The 21,725-nt window shown below is 30.6% G+C and overlaps 1 protein-coding gene across 1 annotated transcript in view; it reads right to left on the minus strand.

Annotated features, from left to right (window-relative positions):
* The window catches only part of tkv (serine/threonine receptor kinase thickveins), a 305,330-nt gene that overhangs the window by 148,952 nt on the left and 134,653 nt on the right, over positions 1–21,725 (minus strand). The window lies entirely within an intron of this gene.

Raw genomic sequence — 21,725 nt, forward strand, 5'->3', positions numbered from 1 at the left:
TTTTTCAAAATTAAAATTTGATAACCTTAAGTTAGCCAAAAGTTTTTCATAAACATATTTATGTTGATAGGATAAATTTCAGTCTATATATATATATATGTATATATATATATATATATATATATATATATATATATAAACATAAACTAATAATTCAACCTATTAAATATGTAATTATATCTCATGCGTACTTTGATTTTAATGTTCAATGAATTAATATTGACAAAACATCATATATTCAGGGTTTAAAACTGCACCAATATGAAAATTAATAGGTTTGCATTTTGCATACACAGATAATATGTACTTAAGCAATTAATGAGCTTTTCTTGATCGATTGCATCTGATGTGACATATTTATTTAAATCTCCACATAATTATTAATGAATAGAAATTGATCTCATAATTGCGTCTAAAGTAAGTGAAATAACTGAATATTATCGACTCGCTATAGAAAATATTAATTGATCGTATTCATTGTAAAATTACGGCTACAATATTTGACTTGTAATAACTAACTACACTGTACGTAAAACTCATTGAACAACCCTATAAATATCGAAGAAAACGGAAGCCACTTCGCCTATGTATTAACTACGACTATCAGATATTGAGTAGATGGAAATTGTGTACCAATTAAGCCGCTTAGCGCGGTACAACTGTGGGAGAGCGGGATTCAGATGTTTTAAGCTCCTGTGAGATTATCTAGTTTTTGTCCTTACATTAAAAGGATTTTCTACATTAACAATTTAAATATTAATCAAACATTAATTATTAGTTACGCTTAGTATTTGCAACGTGTGTATTCATAATATTAGTACAATGCTAAGTTGTGTTCAACTTTTAAATTAAAGATTTCTTAACAGAAGTATTAAAAACGTTTTATAGTTTCAATTTATCGAAGTCTCAATTTTAGACATAGTTAAGATGGTATATTGCTTATAGCTGTTTGACGGCTAAATTTAAATTAGGATAGATGTTTTGGATATAGTAGAAGATTGAAAATCAAGGTCCTGAAAAGTTACCAGTTCAATCAAATCAGTTTTTAGTAGGGTCGAATTTTTAGTAGGGTAGGTTCAAATTTTCTAACTTATAGGAGTGCTTGTATTTGTTAGATGCCTCCTCTTCATATAACAGGTCAATTGAAAAGTCCCCGGCTTACCATAGTAAAACATATTTTTTTTGGGAAATTCAGTTTTTTTATTTAACATAAATCCCTTCAAGGGTGATACACTGATCATAGCGACCCTCCAACTTTTTGATAGCATTGAGTACGATTTGCCCGTTGCTTCAAAATAGGCCTCAGTTTCGGCATTCGACGAAAATTTCTTCCCAGCGAGCATTCTTTTGAGATCTGAGAACGGGATATAAGTCGCTGGGGGCCAGATCTGGAGAATACGGTGGATGAGAAAGCAATTCGAAGCCCGATTCATAGATTTTTGCCATCGTTTTCACTGACTTGTGACACGGTACATTGTCTTGGTGAAGCACTTTCTTTTTCTTCAAATGCACCCGTTTTTCGGCGATTTCGTCCTTCAAACGGTCCAATAATGCTGTGTAATAGTCACTGTTGATGGTTCTTTCTTTTTAAAGGTAGTTAATGAAAATTATTCCATGCGCATCCCAAAATACAGATGCCATAAGCTTTCCAACCGACTATTGCGTTTTCCCATGCTTTGGACCGGGTTGATCATGTGCAGTCCATTCGGATGACTGTCGATTGGCCTTGGATCGATATTAAACATATCTAGATTTTTTGGAAGTTTCGGAAAGAAGAACTTATATATAACTTACATATAACTATATATATATATATATATATATATATATATATATATATATATATATATATATATATATATATATATATATATATATTATTAGTGTCAACTATTCAGTCTGTCTGGTCTTTTTGTAAACTTGTGTAGGAAATGGAGGTTTTTATACAATTTGGCATCTAAGCCGGTATTCTATTACTGCGGTATGTTCGAATTCTGCAAGGGTTTTGTAGGCTGGGTAAAGCCGGATGCTATATAGAATTGTCCCTAAATTGGTCAATCACTAAAGGGTAGTCTTAATGCCGAGGACCCTGTTATCGAAGAGATTGACGTGAATAAAATGCTTCTATATACGTAGTATAATTTAACAGTTTTTTTGGTTTAACTATTTATTTAGTAGTAAAGTTTTATGTTCTTGGTCAGTGTTAGAACCAGTATATGAAGAAAAAGAAAAATTATAAAATAACTAAACAGAAGAGCAGCATCACGAAACAATGTTCTAAAAACATTATTATTTCATCGAAAGTTTCAAATTAATAGAATTCTTTAAAAAATATTTCAAGACAATTTACTGTTCCTTGAAAAAACAAAAATTAAAATTCCCTAAACGTTATATTCCATAATAAGTATATAATAGTTCGGTGAATTTATACATTCATTTTTACAGTTTAATTTTTCTTTGTTTTAAACGTTAATTAATGATTTTTTAGAATTATCATTACACAATTTATTACTGGTACTCTAGTTCGCTGTCAAATATTATATTGTCTATTTCTATTTAATTGTGATATATAGGACGATGGTCATATCTATTGAAATTTTTGAATAAATAAGATCTATATGTTAATATAAGATGTCACGTCATGTAATGGCTATGACACTGGTAATACAACATTATAAATCCAGAATTCTTAATTTAAATATATCAATATATCGATATTTTTAGTAAAATATATCGATAATATTGCAAATACCGTTTCTTTCTATAGGGTGAATGTGGGATAGATGCTATAGGAGGATAGGTGCCGAAGTAATCATATAGCGACTTGTACGGAGACGAAGTTTTGCAGTGTTTTGTCTTTTGTAAGCTTACCCCGTCCCTACCACCAGTCAATGCCTTGCACTTCGCTGGAACCAAAGTGTTAGGAGTTGTTGAGACAAAACCATTTTTCGCGACGACAGAGGACTGTATTTAGGTTTATGAGAATATGTATGGGCCCAAAACTTTTGATATTATAAAGCAAGTTCTTATATTTTTGTATTTTTAATTATATAAGTATCAAATAAAATTATTTGGAAAATTGGTGGGGCATCCATCTCCATGATAAAGGATAGATGCTTCAGTCTTTGTGATGCCCTTGAATGAATCTATACACAACAACGGAAACAAAATAAATAGGTCAAGTTTTTAACAAAAGAAATAAACTTGTTTGAAATGAGTCAGATTCACCCACAATCGGGCATACGAATGTGTAGAATATTTCGAAGATTTTAAGAAAACAAAATCTAAGGTAGATTAAATTCAATGCCTCATGTGTAATAAATGGCTGCACGAAACCTGCCCAATGTACGGTGATTATCGTGACCAATGCGAACGTTTATAAGACTATAAAATTAATATAGAAAAAAAAACGAAAACAGAAAAAGAAACAAGAAAGAAGAAGCTGAAAAGGGAATGTGATTAATTTTAAGATAATAAGTACCGTTGGGAATTATCGACTAAAAGCAGTTGAAACAGTCGATAGTCGCAAAACAGTCGCGATAGTCAAAAAACTAGTGACTGAAAATAGTAATTACTTATTTATTATTTATAATTAATAATTATATATAATTAATAATTAATTATTTATACGTGTCAAATGCACGATTCGACAATTTTTTTCAATTCGTGATGTCAGACGAAGATGTACGAACCCTTTTCTGTATAAATTGCGAGAGTAGAAAGGACGAAAAAAAACAATTCGTAATTGCTTGGAGCAGTTAAATTTATATATGCTTATTTTTACCAATGGTAATATAAGCGAGACGAAGATGTACATATTATTTCCTTACGAACTTTAAAAAATAAAAGGAAAAATAAGTACTGAATACTATTAACATGCAATTAATAATTTTATTTAAAACAAAGTAGAATTGCTTTTGTATCTGAATGTTCTGTGGATCTGTAAAAAGGAATGGAATTTTTCTATAGAATGGAATAATACCCCACAAATGTTTTATCGTAACATATTTTAATATGTTAATTGATATTTTTAAATAATATATTATAATAAATATAGACAATACAATAAAACTTAAACAAAACCTAAAAACTAAAGATGTACAATAACCGTAAATACTAAATAAAAATTAAACCTATAGCTAATTATAGAATAAAAAACGAATCCATGACAAAATTAAAAATGATTGTATAATAACTACTAGAGCTCTAGTAGTTATATTATAGAGCTTTTTTAAATAAAGTAAATACTTTATTTATTATTGAACGGAAATATTTTTATATATATATATATATATACATACATATATATAATTGCAATATATTGCAAGCAAACTATCAAAAAATCATAAAACTATATATAACTATATAAAACTATATAATAAAAATCTATGTAAGCATAAATTGGGTACATTTTTGTCAAGGTCGTGGCTAGGACGACAGAGCCAGAATGTTAAAAATTAGTCGAATGAAACTAGTAGAATCAAAAATTGTAACAAAAAGTACACGATTGAAACAGTCGATAGTAAAATGTAGTCAATTATTGAACAGTCGATAGTCGTTTTCAGTGGATAGTTCCCAATGCTAATAATAAGTATTTAAGATTAGTACCAAAGACGATCTAGCTGACGTTAATTAAAGTTAAGATATTTCCTAAAAATAAGAAAAATATTACTTGTTTTAAAATCTTATAAAAATATTATTATGTAACAATAAAAATAATACAATGGGTAAAATAAATAATAACGAATAGGGAGTGAATAAGAATTTACAATAATGTATGTTAATAAAATAATATCTAAAGTAAGTAAGCACCAAATATGATTGTGCCATCTGAAAAATCAAAATATTATTTCGCTAAATAAATGATTATAAAAATATACAATTATTATTATTATTTTGTTATTTTCCGATTTAGTTAATATCGATTAAAATTAAGAAACTCAAAATATTCGTAATATTTAATAGTAATTTAGTAATATTTAATTATATATCATTACGGCATCTAACCCACGCAGTAGGCATCTTATCCTGAATTTCTTCCTTAATAAGGAGTGAACAAGTCAGCACTAGTATAGGATTATTAAATGTTTGTTTTCAATATGTTAATCACTTATTTCGAAAAGGTTGGCATCTATCCCACATTTATCCTATATAGATATTTTTCCTATTTTCGATATTTCTATTATAAGATTTCTTTTCTCTATCTAAGTTTCCATTTCCTTTTCTTGAAACACACTGTTTCAATACATCCGTGTTGAAAGTATTTATAGATTTATAAACTGATCATTTCTAATCAATAAGAAGACACACATTAGTACTTCTGGAAGCATGGGATTATATGCACATACTTGAACTTTAATTTCTTAAAAGCGGGGGTGCCAGTGCCAATATATATGCTTGAATTTAATATTTAGCATCACACTTTTCTTTTTAATATGGAGCTTTCTAAAGAAGTCGAATAACTAGAGTAGTACCCAGATATTTATTTAAGTTAGGACATGTAATTTGTGTGTGATTTTCTTTAACAGGTATGCACATTACCTTGTCGCATTTTCATTCTAATATCGTACACGTCAATGTAAACTTTTTTTCTTTGAAGTACCTTTCGGATATATATTCATTTAATATTTGGAATTTGTATAAAAAACATTTAACTAAAGATAACGTATGTTTCCATTTAAATACATATCAGAAGTGGTTCAAATTAAATTTGAGGTATTCCCAGTATATATATTGTTATGATACCCTTAATAAATCTGTTTTTTTTAAATAACTGGAAACTTGAAGTGCTATTTAGAACAATGATAATATTAATGTGATCAAATTCATTTGTCATATCTTATCAGTTCAATTTGTATAAATACAAATAATATAAATTAGTGATACACATACGATATTTTTCCAGGCATATCACGTATACCTTATCAATTAATGGCAAAGTAAGTGATTTTGAAACTTCTCGGAAATATCTGATATCTATAAATACAATATTTATTTCTTTTTTTACAGATACCTAACAATAATTATGAAAAGCTATGTTAATAGGTTTAATACGAAACATTCATCAGTGATAAAAAATACGTGACTAATTATCGTTAGAATGATGATTTACTAAGTCATTAGCTCTTAAATGAAACGACTATGGTTGTTGATCAATACAAAATAGAAGTAGCAAGAAAACACTTTTTTCTGAGTATGGAAAGATTTTTAAAAACAAAAATACAAAAAGTAATTTTAAAATGGAAGTAGTAAGAGAAACATTGTTTCAGACCTTAGAAAAAGGGTTAAAAATAAAAAAGCGCTTGGCCTAGATGATAATGACGATTGCAAAATATTTTCTTTATGCTGACACTGAAATATATATAATCATATATGATAGATTTCTAGTTTCTGTGTATCAATAGAAAAGGTAGAAATTAGTACCATTACGAAATTTAAAAGATATGCGAGTCATGAAATTTGAAGAATTTGAAACAATAAAAAAATTTATTTTACCTAAAAAAATATTTTACCTCTTGCTTCGAAAACGCAGAGCTATATTAGTCGCGTGATATAGCTAACATGTGGGCTGAAAAGTCCCGGGCGTAACAAAAAAAACACGTTTTTTTTTTAATTGGCTTCATTCATCAACGTAATCTCCATCAAGAGCCACACAATTATTCCAGCGCTGCCCTAACATTTCAATACCACTTTTGTAGAACGATTTATTTTTGTCTCAATAATAGTGATAACCTCTTCATTCTAGCAAAATTTCTTACCGGTGAGCATTTTTTCGAGGTCTGCGAACAGTCAGTAGTCGCTGGGAGCTAAATCTGGCGAATACGATAGATGCGTAAGCAAACGTGACACCCACTTTGAACAGAGCTTTTCGCAACCAACACGTTCTTTTGATATTCGTACGATGTTTGCTAACTCAGTTTTCGATCATTCAAAACGATTTTTTGGATTGTTTTCATATTTTCTAGTGTTACCTTTTCATTTGTACATCCATTGCGTTCTGTATCATCGATGTCTCTACGATCACGTTTGAATTCACTGAAGCAAACCAACGTTTTATTGTTTTTTCTGATGGAGCGGAGTCCTTATAATACTTTTCAAGTCATTGCTTCACTCGAATGGCACTTTTTCCTATCAAGAAGCAGTCTAAAATTAAAACACGAAATTGTTTTTGACCCATTGTTTTGAAAATAACAAAAGTAGCGTCATTATTAAAACAATAACTCACAAACATATGAGTAGAATATCATGAAAATGTATCAGCTTTCTTTTGAAGATTAGTATTAACTGATAAAGCGGTGAATGCAATAAAACTAGCGCCGTCTGTATATTAGATTCAACGATGTTCATTTCAGCCCATGTGTTATATAGTATATTGGTTATATTTGATGCAATATCTTTAAATAAGTTAACAGATCAGTTAGCTATTAATTCATTAGATTAATATCTCTTTCGTCTTTGTATGTTTATTGCTTCCTATCTAAGTTTAGTGTGAGATATAATACCCTAATTTAGAAAGTAATTTCTTAGTATGATTTAGCTATTACTGAGATAAATATTGTTTAAATTTAAGACTCCTATGTAAACATGTTTGAAACACATATATAATGATATTTACATCCTACATTAATAAAATAATTTTTATTATTTTTATAAATAAAGTGATAACAAAATTAAACTCAATGTTGTGATTGCTATCGCAAGTTCGTATGTTTGGATATCATAATATTGAAACGGAAATAATAGATTAGCGTTAATAATAATAGGTGTACAATGAGTATACTAATTCAACACATGACACTTTATATTATCTTCATTATTATATGTAAATATATTTGGAAAGAATGAAGGTAACTTCTTCAACGCTATTTCGATGCCAAGTCCAGCTATCAGTGCATTTTAACAACTAAACAATTTAACATCATATAGTGACTAAAATAATAAAAAAGTGTATTCCTTAGTAACTCTATGATCTAGTCTACTAGGTATTTTGATCAGCGATATCTGTTGGTTTTAATGATTTAAATGGGTCATACGTTAGTCCAGGAGCTATCCACATCGACACAGAAGCAAACTATTTATAACTATAAACTTTTGCTGTGCATACGATGGAGTGCAGGATCTAATGTATTACGAGTTAAAAAATGCGAAAAAAGACTGTTGTAAAACCAACATCGCTCGTAAAACCAATTTCGACACGGAATCGCCATGGTGCTAGAAACATGGCAAAAAGTTGTAGAAAATAATGGAAAATATGTTGATTAATATATTGTACCAATTGTTATCAATAAATGCTCTTTTAAGGTGAAAAAAATATCATAATACATGCAAACACCTGAGATTAATAAATACACGAGGAATCTTTTTTTTGTTTGCTTTGTCCAATATTTTCTAAGTTTTTTTGTTTATTCATGTATATTTATCGAAATTGTATATTTTATTAAATACTTCTCATACTACTATTGCATTCTGTTAAGTTTTTTCTCTTTATTTAGTAGTTTTATTATTTTAACATTTTATGAATAAAACTATTATTGCGAAGGTGAACATTAGAACATGAGCTTGTGGATAAGGTGTATATCATCGACCCTTTTATTGTGTAAATTATGTGTACCCGACAAATTTCTGTCATTTCCTTCCTTCCTTTCTCCTAAAACGGAAAAGAAATTCTGCTGGTTAATTAACTTTAAACTACCTGAGTGATTTGTGACATTTCTTATCACTAATCTTTGAGTGTTTATGGGCATCAGACTTCTTACGTTTTTTGGTATCGTCTCATCTATTTAGATGTCTAAGTTTTATGTATATTTTGTTAAAAGATGGGTTTATAGGTAAGACTATATCTATGAATCTTAAAAGTTGAATATGTATGGTAAATATGAATGTTAGTTCTTCTTCAAACTGCTATTACGCGCATATTTTCGGCATATAACAAACAGAAAATGGGCGAAGAAGATTTTCTGGTACTTCAGGTTGATATATAACTAAGTCTTTAATAACATGTGGCAAAACTCCCGCTACTATTTTGATTGCGCGCCATCTTGGTTATGTGACGTTTAGCTCAGTTTCGCTTTAACCATTATGTTGTGTAGATGTCCAATGCGTTTAAGGCAAATTTTGAAAACTGAATTGAAAATGTTCCCGTACAAAATTCAATTAGTCCAAAAACTGCTACCGAGAGATACTGATCAACGACTTGAGTAGAGTAATGCAATCTTAAAGGTGTGTGGTGAAATTGAAGATTTTTTATCTAAATTGATAATGAGCGCTGAAGCCCATTTTCTTCTCAGTGTCCATGTCAATAAACAGAACAGTCGGTTTTGGGGAACACAGAATCCTCAATTAATTCATGAAACATAATTGCAACCACTAAAAACAATTGTATGACGTGACATGTAAAAGTGTGACATTGTAACATGTTAAAGACAATATTCGTCACGAAATTGAAGAAATTCAGCCTCAGAGCCGAAAGTTGCATAGCGAATCGTGTTTACCATTTAGCCAATATAATTTTTCAATCATAACAAAAAAAATATAAAGACCAAATAAACTTTTTTGAAAACTAAACTTACTTATCTTTTCTTTGAACAAAATTATAGGCAATCAAAATTGTAGCGGGACTTTTGCTCCACGTTGTATAGTTGAGTAGATGTTAAGGGGGAAAAGAGCTGTGTGTAAGGTATTAACGATTTATAAAGTTCTTGTATGTAACACAATATGTAACAAATATTCATCGTAGTTTCTTACGCTGGTATGAATCTGATTGGTTCAATTTTAAGTAACTCCCTCGCATAGATCTGGCTGAATTTGGGTAGATGGCTTGGGACATGCTGACTTTAATGGATATCAGTTAATTACGCCTTTTTACTATAGGCCTGTCTTTTCAGGTAAGAAATTTCACTTAATGAAAATTAAGTTTACTATAATTTGCTTTGCTGCGTGTCATTTGTTTGTCAATCGTGTAATTGCTATGCTGGTTTGGTACACAGGCTGCGAATATTAAACCGCCCTTATTGTACAATTCTGTAGTTACAAAGCGACTATAACAAATTTAGTAATTTTAAAATAGTTACTGCAATAAAGTTTGAGCTAAATACAAATGAAAAATATATTGTTTTTTTCTATTGCTATTGCTATATTCACTACAAATATTTAATATTCAATAAAACTTAACTATGTAAAATATTTAATCCCCAATATATGTTACCCTTTTGCAGCGATTGGATTGTTCGTATTGTACAATTTTTCCATACGTCCGTACAAGTCCATACTCTTTTTTTAAACCTTACATAAGTGTTTTACTCTTGAGGCCGTTGTAATGGGAAACTTCATATTAATAATCAGTTTTTCTCATAATCAAATCTCAATTAAAACGACTTGTCTACTAACTATGGGGAGACATCCTGATGTTCCCATCGTAATCAGCCAATTAGTCATATCCAACCGCCGATACGTTAATTTTAAAGCCGACATAAATCCTACTATAAAAGGGTCTTTTACTTCGTATTTTCGCTTAATCAAAAAAAATTATATTTGTAGATTAATCGGATTAGTTACTGTCAATTAAATTTTAAACACTGAAAAATAGTGTCTATTACTTCTTAGACCAGTGAATTAAATATATGAAAAACAACTGATTTATAGCACTAAATTTATGAAAATTCCTTCTTTGCTTTTTGCCTTAATGTTTTGCTATCGGTTGGAAACTTATTTTTTAAGCGATATGATTAATAATTATTTTCATAACTGGAAATTTGTTGTTTACAGAGCAATGGTTTATGTAACATAAAAATGATGGGCCATATTTATTACAGAACAAAAGTTCTTCCCTGCTAATCAGCATTATAAATTGTACAGAATATTTTGAATACTGTTTATGTGAACTATTATTGTTTGAGCTGAAAACCGTCATAAATTATTGAAGTATGACAAAGACGAAGTGATAGCTGGTGTAGCTGATGAAAGATCGAGGAGACTTATTGAAAAGGCGGCTATTTTGCGCTCATTTTATTTAAATTTGATGATACACGATCCTCATCAGCATAAAAAGCGTATTTTGAAAAGGTTCAACTAATTTCCTGGCAAACTTAAGGTACTCCTATATGTGTCCCTAATATATTGGCACTTAGAATAGTGCTCTAATATATATAGTAAACAAATAAACGAAAAAAACGACATATCTAAAGTATTAATGATGTTACTTATTGAAAAATCGTTAGCAGTAATCGATATAAACGCAACCTTTTCATTACCTTTTAGATAATACAACGGGTCAATTGAAAAGTTCCCGGCCTACCATAGTAAAACACATTTTTTTTGGCAAAATTAGTTTTTTTTATTCAATATAATTCCCTCAAGGGGGATACACTGATTATAGTGACCCTCCAACTTTTCGATACCATTTTTGTAGTACGATTTGTCCTTTGCTTCAAAATAGACATCAGTTTCGGCGATCACTTCTTTATTCGACGAATATTACTTCCCAGCGAGCATTCTTTTGAGATCTGAGAACAGGAAATAGTCGCTGAGGGCCAGACCTGGAGAATACGGTGGATGAGGAAGCAATTAGAAGCCCAATTCATTGATTTTTGACACGGTGCATTGTTTTGGTGAAGCAGCACTTTCTTTTTCTTTAAATTTGGACGCTGTTCGGCGATTTCGTCCTTCAAACAGTCGAATAACGCTATGTAATAGTCGCTGTTAATGGTTCTTCCTTTTTCAAGGTAGTCAATGAAAATTATTCCATGGGCATCCTAAAATACAGACGTCATAATCTTACCAGCCGACTGTTTTTCCACGTTTGGAGCTGGTTCATCGTGTGCAGTCGACTCAGATGACTCGATTGGACTTCGGAGTGAAACGATGGAGCCATGTTTCATCCATTGTCACACATCGACGCAAAAACTCAGGTTTAGTACGCTTGATCATCTTCAAACATTGCTCCGAATCATCAACTCATCGTTGTTTTTGGTCAAAAGTTAGCTCGCGCGGCACCCACTTTGCACAGAGCTTTCTTATACCCAAATATTCGTGAATGCTATGATGTACACGTTCAGTTGATATCTTTAGCCGAGGATTTTTCAACTGACCTGTTATAATATATTAACAGATTATATAGTTATAATAATTGAACTAAATGACAACAATTTCGATTTATAAAGGGAACCTTTTAATTAACATGCATTTAAGATTTTATATTTTCAATACAATACAATGACTTTGAATGATACCCTGGCAATTTATTTTACACAAAATTATAGTGGATTCCAAACAAATAGTTTTCTGTAATAGATATACAATAATTTATAATTACATATATTCAAATAACATTAATTATTACTGAAATGAACTACTAATACTAGTAATACAAATACTAATAATCTTTGATAGATTTTCTTAAATATAGTTACACTTTTTTAAATTGTTTCAGTAAAAGTTTTCGTCAGGTTATGTACAATAATTACTTTATATATCAGTGGCTTGATACGCTGGCTCTTCGATTAAATGCGTAAGCTATGTAACCAAAAAGGATGCCCTCGAGATTTAATTGATCTACTAGTTTGTTCAAGATTTCGCCTTAAAACATGAAATACGTTAATTAAATTACAGCAACGTGGAAGCAAGCAATACAGCTACTGGAGAAAGCGCAGGAAATCAGGGGATTAAAGCACACGAACTTCTATAGTGTATAAGTATTACTATTAACTTTAGTTAGTGCTACTTTAATTTTAATTTATAAAATATATGAGTATACTGATATTTGTCTCGCAATCGCCTTGCTTGCTTGTAAATTAATCCTACTTGCAACAGAAGAATAGTAAAATATTAATTAAATTAAATTATAAAATTTGTAAATTAGGACTACACAAAGCATATCTAATATAGTAAGGCTGTTTTTATCAAGCTAAAAATATGATTTGATTTAGCTCGATAACATTATAATTCTAAATATTACATATAATATTTGGCTGACTGTTATTGGCTTTAGTGTTATAAAAATAATTCAAAAATAGTCTTTTAGATTCACTTTAAAATATTACTTCTGAATATTCCCTGTTAATAATTTTCCGATAAATCCATCCTGATTCCTGTTCTCATCGCAATCACCCAATTAGTCTCATATAACTGCCGACACGTCAATTTTAACGTAGACGTAAAATCGAATAGAAAAAGAAGTTTTTCACACGAAAGTATACAGAAAAAAAATTATAAATGCCATTTCCCTTTTCTCAGTTCGTTCATCGTATACGTTTGCTTATTTATTGGCGATAAAGTTCCCACAGGCTTAGTTGGTGATGACCGGAAACGCTTTTAATCCGCCACGGAACGATAAGACCAAACTGATCCTGCGAGCTTGTTTGCACAGCGGAGAAACGGCGGTAACGAATTGTGATTAAGCATGTGAGCTCCAAGTTGTGTTTTCTATCAAGTCATTCATAACATATCGACGTGAACTAGAAAAAGGGTAACGGATATATTTAATATATCGATACACACTACTGAGTGGAAAATTGAAATCGATCAGTATGCAAATTAATATTACCTGAGGATATTACAGGAAGTAACATACGTAAAATTCTAATAATAAATACTTAAAATAATCTATTAATTTTACTACTGATTTGTGCTGTATTTTCGAAATAAAGCGCCAGGCTGTGGCTTAATAACCGGACAAATGCTGAAAAATCTATTAAGGAAGTCAAGAAAGAAAGGCCCAATTATTATGATTCCGAAACCTGGAAAACCACCAAATGAAGTAAACTATTATCAAACAAATTCACTGCTATATCTTATATCCCATAGTATAATAATATCCAAAGTATTTGAAAAACTCATTTTAAAAATAATAGATAGAATTAATTTGGTTTTATGAGCAAAGATTAAATTAAATTAATTAATAAAAAAAATACGAATTAAAACGAATAGAAAAAAGTTTACCCGGCTATTTTCTTGGACGTGGCGCAAGTCTTGGACAAAGTTTGGCATAAACAACTCATGATAACTTCAGTAAAATGTTACAGATAATGAGCTATATGAACCTTTAAATTCCTACATCACAGCCAGAAGGTTTAGTTAGTAAGCTTCTTCTTGTCTAAGAAGCTTACTCAACAATGAAAAAAAAAACAAAAGCAGTTGGACTACTCTATACATGTGATATATCGTAAACAGAAAATGATAATCTGTCTACATTTACTGATAACACTGCGTTACATATTATTGGAAACAATAAACAAAAAGCAACTAGAAAACTGCAAGATGCAAGTAATAATATAAATAAGTGAATCCAGGTATGGAAAATAAAAGTCAGTGAGAATAAATCAGAGCATATTGAATTCAGCTACAGCCAAACTGTTCGTATACCAATAAATAGGAATAATACTATTATCCCAAACCGTATGCAATACTAAGTACTTTGGAATGAATGAATGTTGACGCAAAACTTCATTGGAAGGGGCATATCAAAAAAAAAGAGAAAAGAGGTCGAATTAAAATTGAAAATAATATACTGGTTATTTGGACGAAAATTTAAATATCTATACATAATAAGTTGCTCCTGTATAATGATAACCATATAATTATATTCTATAAGTATATAATACTATACTTATAGAATACAATTATGAGGATGTTGCATAAACTCCGAGAAGTAACGTCAACATAATACAATATTTCAGAATAAAGTCCTGGGAAATATTGTGGAGGCACCCAGACACTACGGAAACAATTATTTACATTGGGACCTACCGATTGCAACAATCATTGGGGAAATTAAGAGATTCGCCATAAGATATGAGGAAAGACTGCACTTCCATGCAAATACCAAAGTGCTGCAGCTCTTAGAAAACAGTGAAGCAGAATGCAGACTCAAGAGAACCAAACCGTGTGTAGTTGTGTAGTGAAAAACACTGAAAAGTGTTATTTTATTAGAGATTGATTAAAGGCCAATGGGTCTTCCTAGATATGTACAGTTTTAAATCACTGTAGAGACATATTGCAAGTTAGTCAGCAATGTGTAACAATATATTAATACATTTAAAAAATGGGTATTTAATTTCTTGATTTATTCATGTTTTACTTTTTTCTACCCATAATATTTTCGTCTTAAGTAGAATAATATAATAATCAATGACTATTAATAATTACTAACTCCCCAGGAGGAAGATGCTAGATATGTTGCACCTAGATCGGTATATAACTTGGAATACTCATTTAACTTGGAATGGAAAACAAATTGGACTATAACAAACTATACCAAATTTATTGTCTTGCTGGGCGCAGGTCGAAGTTACCCTTGGTTAACGAGATGCTGTAAAACTCAAAGCTTAAGCCCATTTGGACCTACGACATCAATTAACAGTTCCAAAACAAAGTGTTGTGTGCTATAGTTGATGATTCGTACTACGTCTCTAATGAAATAATACAGCTCTAATAGAAACCACAGCGGGCAGAATTCAAAGTTTTAGTATTCAGTACTTTGGAAGGGTGTCAGTGTATTGCCAATCAGTAAACTTATTAATAGACAAATTAACTTTTTATAGAGAAGACCACTTACTGAAGTGAGCTTTTGCATGTGATGATTGGGCAGGTTATTGAACTGTTAAGGATAATAAAAATACCTGTAAATATGTATTGGAATATGTCACTATACCAATGGTTTTAATATGCTAGATTTATATATATGCTATATTTTTATTATATAATACTACTAATATATTATTGTAATCCAAAAAAGGCAAAATAAGATGCCCTGTGTTAAATATTGAATTTGTGTAAATAATACAATATTTTCTTTGGTTTTGATTTCTTTAAAAGTTATCTGCTAAAATCCGTAGATAATATATTGATTGTATTTCGAAGCACACTTATACTAAAGTGAAAGAAATTGTCGAGAGTGCTTTTAAAGTGAGAAATCGAATGTTTAAATAGAACTAAATCATTATGGTTTCTATATACTCATACGTCAAGCATTAAATATAAACTATTGTTACCGAAGTAACAATTTAAACAGTGATTGCAGTATGAAAATGTTCTGTTAAATTCTGCAAAATCCGTGAAAATCTATGTGCAAATAGAAATCTCTACTCTATTCATCTGACTCACATTGCTCCTTATGACTACTAATTGTTTCGATCTAATGATATTGCTAAACATCACATTAAAGATTAAAGTAAATTAAACCAAACTAGCTTAAGGTATTCTTAACATATACCTGATTGGTGGTAAGACAGCATTCATAAGTAATGCATTTAAGAAATGAGAAATATTCTCTATCAACTCATTGATAAAACGGCTTCATTACAACATGAATATTTAAACATCATATTTAATCTTGAAAAATTGAAAATCATACATCAAAGTAATATTTAATTGATTCAAATTGAATATCCAAATAGTACATGATACAGGAAGAGAAATGTCATCATTATTCGCATTATTAATTATTATAATACCGATGCGTTATTATTCAACATATTTTATCACTGCCAATGTAATATAAAGCCATTTACTAAGATGCAACAAATTATAAATAAATAATTAATAATCAATACATTCAGCCAAGAGTTTTATTATAGTTATGCCCTCAGGTAGAAGCTGGAATTCATTCATGTAAGCCCATAAATAACATATACGAGTGTTGAAATATATGGAAAATATGTGTATTTAATAAAATTTAAAAGAGTAATTTAAAATATCCCCATATATCTCAACACATTATTAAAATAACAGCATGAAAGGCAATATATTATATCCCAATTGAGAAATAATCAACTTGATACATCCTGATGAATCGTATTTAATTAGTATTATATCTATTTTTTAATCAACGTTAGTGTATAGGTAAACATATTAAATAAAATTAAATTAGAACTGAAAAGTTGGCAATGTTATTCAACTTAACTCTTGATTAACGTTATCTTCATTCTTAAAACTAATTAACATTTTAAGAATAATAATAATAATACATTTTAAATCATAATTTGTTGTCTTTTGATTTTTCGCAATGATTGCTTTTAACCTTTCTGCAACTGTGTACCCTAACTGAATTTCGGAAGGTACAATTCAGGTAACGTTATTATATTAGGGTTTTTATTAATCTTCAAAATGAAACCAATGTGAAACAATCAGAACAAATATTCGAATATTGGACAACATTTTTGGAAAATAACCAATGAAGAAGTTTTATATTTCTATAGTTTTTCAATCATAAGTTAAGTAAACTATTCCATAATTAAATTGAATAACAGTTATTTTGAAATAAAAAATGTAACAGTAATATGTTGTTCTGAGATGATATCTCTGACAATGTGACATGTTAATCTATGTTATGTTAAACTATGTTAAGCTATGTTAATCTAGTCAAATATATGAAAGTAAGGTGGAAAGTTCACAGCTTGCCAATGAAAAACGATTTCAGTTAAATACGCACTTGCTTCACTGTTCCTCCAATATCGTTATTTCCTTCCCAAATTGAGAGCCTGAAGTTTGTGAAAATATTTATCTGGAAACTTTTTCCTAGGATGCGAAGTGACTCCAGAAAACAATTATTTCAAGCTGGTAAAGCTCTTAGAATCTTGGTCTGCCAGTCTAAACAAATTAAAGATGATTTTTTCTCCTTCAAGTCAGCTCTTTTCTCGAGAGTTTTGGACGTAATATTTAATTTAACGAAAAATATGCAAGAGGCCAAATGAAACAAAATGTAAACAAACCTTTTGAAAGAATAAGTTAAAAAATAACACACATTTTTGCTGATTGGACGTCGCATCTATGATGGTGAAGAACTTTTTACCTTACCTTCCTAATGTCATGCATTTGAATCAAAATGAATTCACTTTTACTTTTACCTTTACCAACTATAACATAACACTTCACTTAACTTACACATATATTTATATGATGCAATTCGTCTTCATGTTATAGTAATTTCATAAGCGTAATTACAATAATATTATCAAGATGCAATTGAACAGGCATTATAATGAAACAAAATATATCAGTATAAGACTTCATATAGGGTAAAGTAAGTTAATTAAACGTCTTCGCGCTTCTGATAAAATAAGTAGTAAAAATTTTTCTTTTGTTCGATTTTTTAAATCCAACACATCGAATGATGTTAATAGGAACAATAACAATAATAGGCCAACTAAAGAGTCTCCAATATGACCTGTATGTGAACTAATACAAAATTCATGATCTTTCTAAAATAATAATACACTAATCAAAACTCATAAAATTGCATAATATTTTGGTAATTGGTCATTCAGTTTTAACAATATTTAAACAATTTAAAAAAAAATTATGGAAGAAAGCAGTTGTTGATTTCGATTTATGAAGATGTATTAGTAGCCAGAAGTCCGACGGAGTTAAATCATTCAGTTGATGAATGAGACCTCTTCTTCTGAAAATGCAATGCATTTTTCTTAGGGATGCACCATGAAAAATAACAACCAAATTATTTAAGTATTCTAAAAAAATCAAGCAGTATTAATGTTTTATTATCTGCAGTATAATTTGAATTAAAACGTTGATAAAATGCGAATAGATATTTTAATATTTTGTCCAATTCAAGCGTAGCTTGGTTACAAGCGTGACTGGGATCATTTTCCTTGTTTGTCGGATTTTGCATTATTGCCTAAGGACAATTACAAATGTTAAACAACCACAAACATGAATTTACGACCCTGTAGGATTCGAAACCGTAACTATTGCAACAACAGAAGGACTATCTTGATACCTTTACTACTGCGTCAACCACGCTGGCCTGTTTAATATCTAATACGAATCTAAACGAAATAAAATACACGTTGTTCAATTTTTGTTCGAATCAAGTCCCCTTCCCGTTTAGAAAAGACAAGAGATGGTCAACCCCAAAATATCGTCTTATGTGTAAATACATGAATGATGTCTTAATGCTTAAAAGAGATCTCGATTTACAACAAGTTTTCAGTCTGTGATTGAGAAATGTCACGAGCTTTCTACGCCCTCCAGTTTCACTAATTATATTCACATGGCTGATTTGAGTGGATAAAACATACAGGAAACATTAAAAAAGGTTAAAAACATAGATAAAATTAGAGCTTAAACTAACAAGAAAAGCGATTAAGTATACAATTACAAGACAAATATGGAAGCATTGTAAATAAATTCATGTGTATCCAAATCCTTGAAATTATTGAACACATAAATCGTGAGCCCTAATAACAATTAGGAAAAACGTTAGGTATATTTAGTTTAGTTACAATTTTAAACCTTCCTTTAAAAAAACTTAAGAGGCAGATTTTATAACTGTTGTTTTTTTGTGGCATCCCAGAGGATACCCAACAAATATACTCAATACCCTTTCTCAAATATTCTTTTCAAGTAGCTGAAGTATTAATTCGTCATAATCTATCGACTTGAAATATGACTGTCGACAGGCGCCTTAGCTATGGGCGCCTCAGTACATAAATAGGTAAAGTGATGGTGCCCTGTAGACAACGCCCGCGGAAGTTCCAGGCTTCTTTCTGTACGGGGGAATTTCCGGTCACTTGTGGGAATAATCATGTACATAATTAGGTCTGTTACCTTTAAGTATCTTTATAAATATAAAGCTAAATGATGGGAACCATAATATTTAATTGTTTTTAATATCTAGTAGACTGTCGATAGTATAATTAATATCGAATTAAGAAAACTTGTCATTAAGATTGCATGGAAAGAAAAAAGAAAAACAAAATAATACATGTTAGCAACAAAATCGTAATTATATAATTACCAATGGGTTTTGTATATAATTTCAATTTATTATTTCATATATGAGGGGTGGGAATCCAACACTTATTTACCTATATAATTTCATTAACAAGTTTGATAAAGTTATCTGATTATTTTATGACAGACATTTGTTATGTTGACATATTTGATATAGTGGTGTATGTATGTGTATGGATCTTAGTCTCGTCAACTTTTTAGTTTCTTGAACTTTAATTTTTTTTGTGACTGTTTTTTGGTAATGTTTACTGTGCGCTCCGTTGTCTTCAGCATTAAGCTTACCGACTGGCGAGTATCCTACAGACCTCCTCAAAAGATATCCGATCTTACCCCGCCTAGCTATTGACGTGACCAGGATTGTTTATGGACTTGCCAAGTATAACAGGTCAATTGAAAAGTCGCCGGTCTACCATAGTAAAACAACTTTTTTTGGAAAAATTCGATTTTTTTATTTAACATAATTCGCTTCAACGGTGATACACTGATTATAGCGACCCTCCAACTTTTCGATACCATTCTTGCAGTACGATTTATCCTTTGCTTCAAAATAGGCTTCAGTTTCGGCGATCACCTCTTCATTCGACGAAAATTGCTTCCCAGCGAGCATTCTTTTGAGATCTGAGAACAGGAAATAGTTGCTGGGGGCCAGAAGAAGCAATTTTGGGTTTCGAATCATTGATTTTTGCCATCGCTTTCACTGACTTGTGACACGGTGCATTGTCTTGGTAAAGCAGCACTTTCTTTTTCTTCAAACGCGGCCGTTTTCGGCGATTTCGTCCTTCAAACGGTCCAATAATGCTATGTAATTGTTGCTGTTGATGGTCGTTCCTTTTTCAAGGTATTCAGTGAAAATTATTCTATGCGCATCCCAAAATACAGACGCCATAACCTTGCCAGCCGACTATTGCGCTTTCCCACGCTTTGGAGCGGGTTCATCGTGAGCGGTCCACTCGGATGACTGTCGACGTGATTTCGTAGTAAAATGATGGAGCCACGTTTCATCCATTGTCACATATCGACGAAAAAACTCGGGTTTATTACGCTTGATCATCTTCAAACACTGCTCAGAATCAACTTGTCGTTGTTTTTGGTCAAAAGTGAGCTCGCGCGGCACTCACTTTGCAAAGAGTTAATCAAATATTCGTGAATGATATGATGTACAAGTTCAATGATATCTTTGGAGTGTGTGCAATTTCATTCAATTTCAATTTACGGTAATTCAATATCATTTTGTGGATTTTTAAAATGTTTTCGTCGGTAACAACTTCTTTTAGGCGTCCACTGCGTTCACCGTCTTCGGTGCTCATTTTGCGACGTCTAAAGTTAGCATACCAACCATTGGGTGGATTTTCCTGGGCAGTGTCCGGAAACTCGGCATCTAGCCAAGTTTTTGCTTCAACTGTATTTTTCCTTTAAAAACGCAATATTTTATCAATGCGCGAAATTCCCTTTTATCAATTTTTTTCACAATAACAAAAATTGTTTCACACAAAATGCTATAATTCACAAATTAATGATCCGACAGCTGTCAAATTTATACACGCATCTTTTGAGAGTTAGGGCTAACTAACATATAGATTTAATTCTAGTAGCGCCATCTATGTGTCAGGTCAGAGACTTTTAAATTAATCTGTTAAACATATATAACCGTACCCAGGATTCGAAACCTGCGATTATTACAGGAGTAGGGGGATCATCCTGTAAAAATTCTCATTGTTTTTTTATTAAAAATGTAGTTTTATTTCATTGAAAATAAAATTTAACAACATTTTTCATCTTTCAATTGATTTATCAGTTTCAAAAAGTGTCCATTTTCGAGTTTGGAGTCCTCTAATCCAGGTAATTCTTCAAAGGTTGATCCGGGAACTGCTTTATGCATTATAATATCATAAATATATTTCCATAAATGTAGTTTTTTAACCAGTTGCTTTATTATGAATGTTTCATTTTTCTAGCTTATCTGACCGTTTCTTGCTTTA

The sequence above is a fragment of the Rhynchophorus ferrugineus genome, unplaced genomic scaffold (assembly GCF_030347505.1).
Source record: "Rhynchophorus ferrugineus isolate W39M unplaced genomic scaffold, kcgeb_rfMv2 rfM1, whole genome shotgun sequence".
NCBI lineage: Eukaryota > Metazoa > Arthropoda > Insecta > Coleoptera > Curculionidae > Rhynchophorus > Rhynchophorus ferrugineus.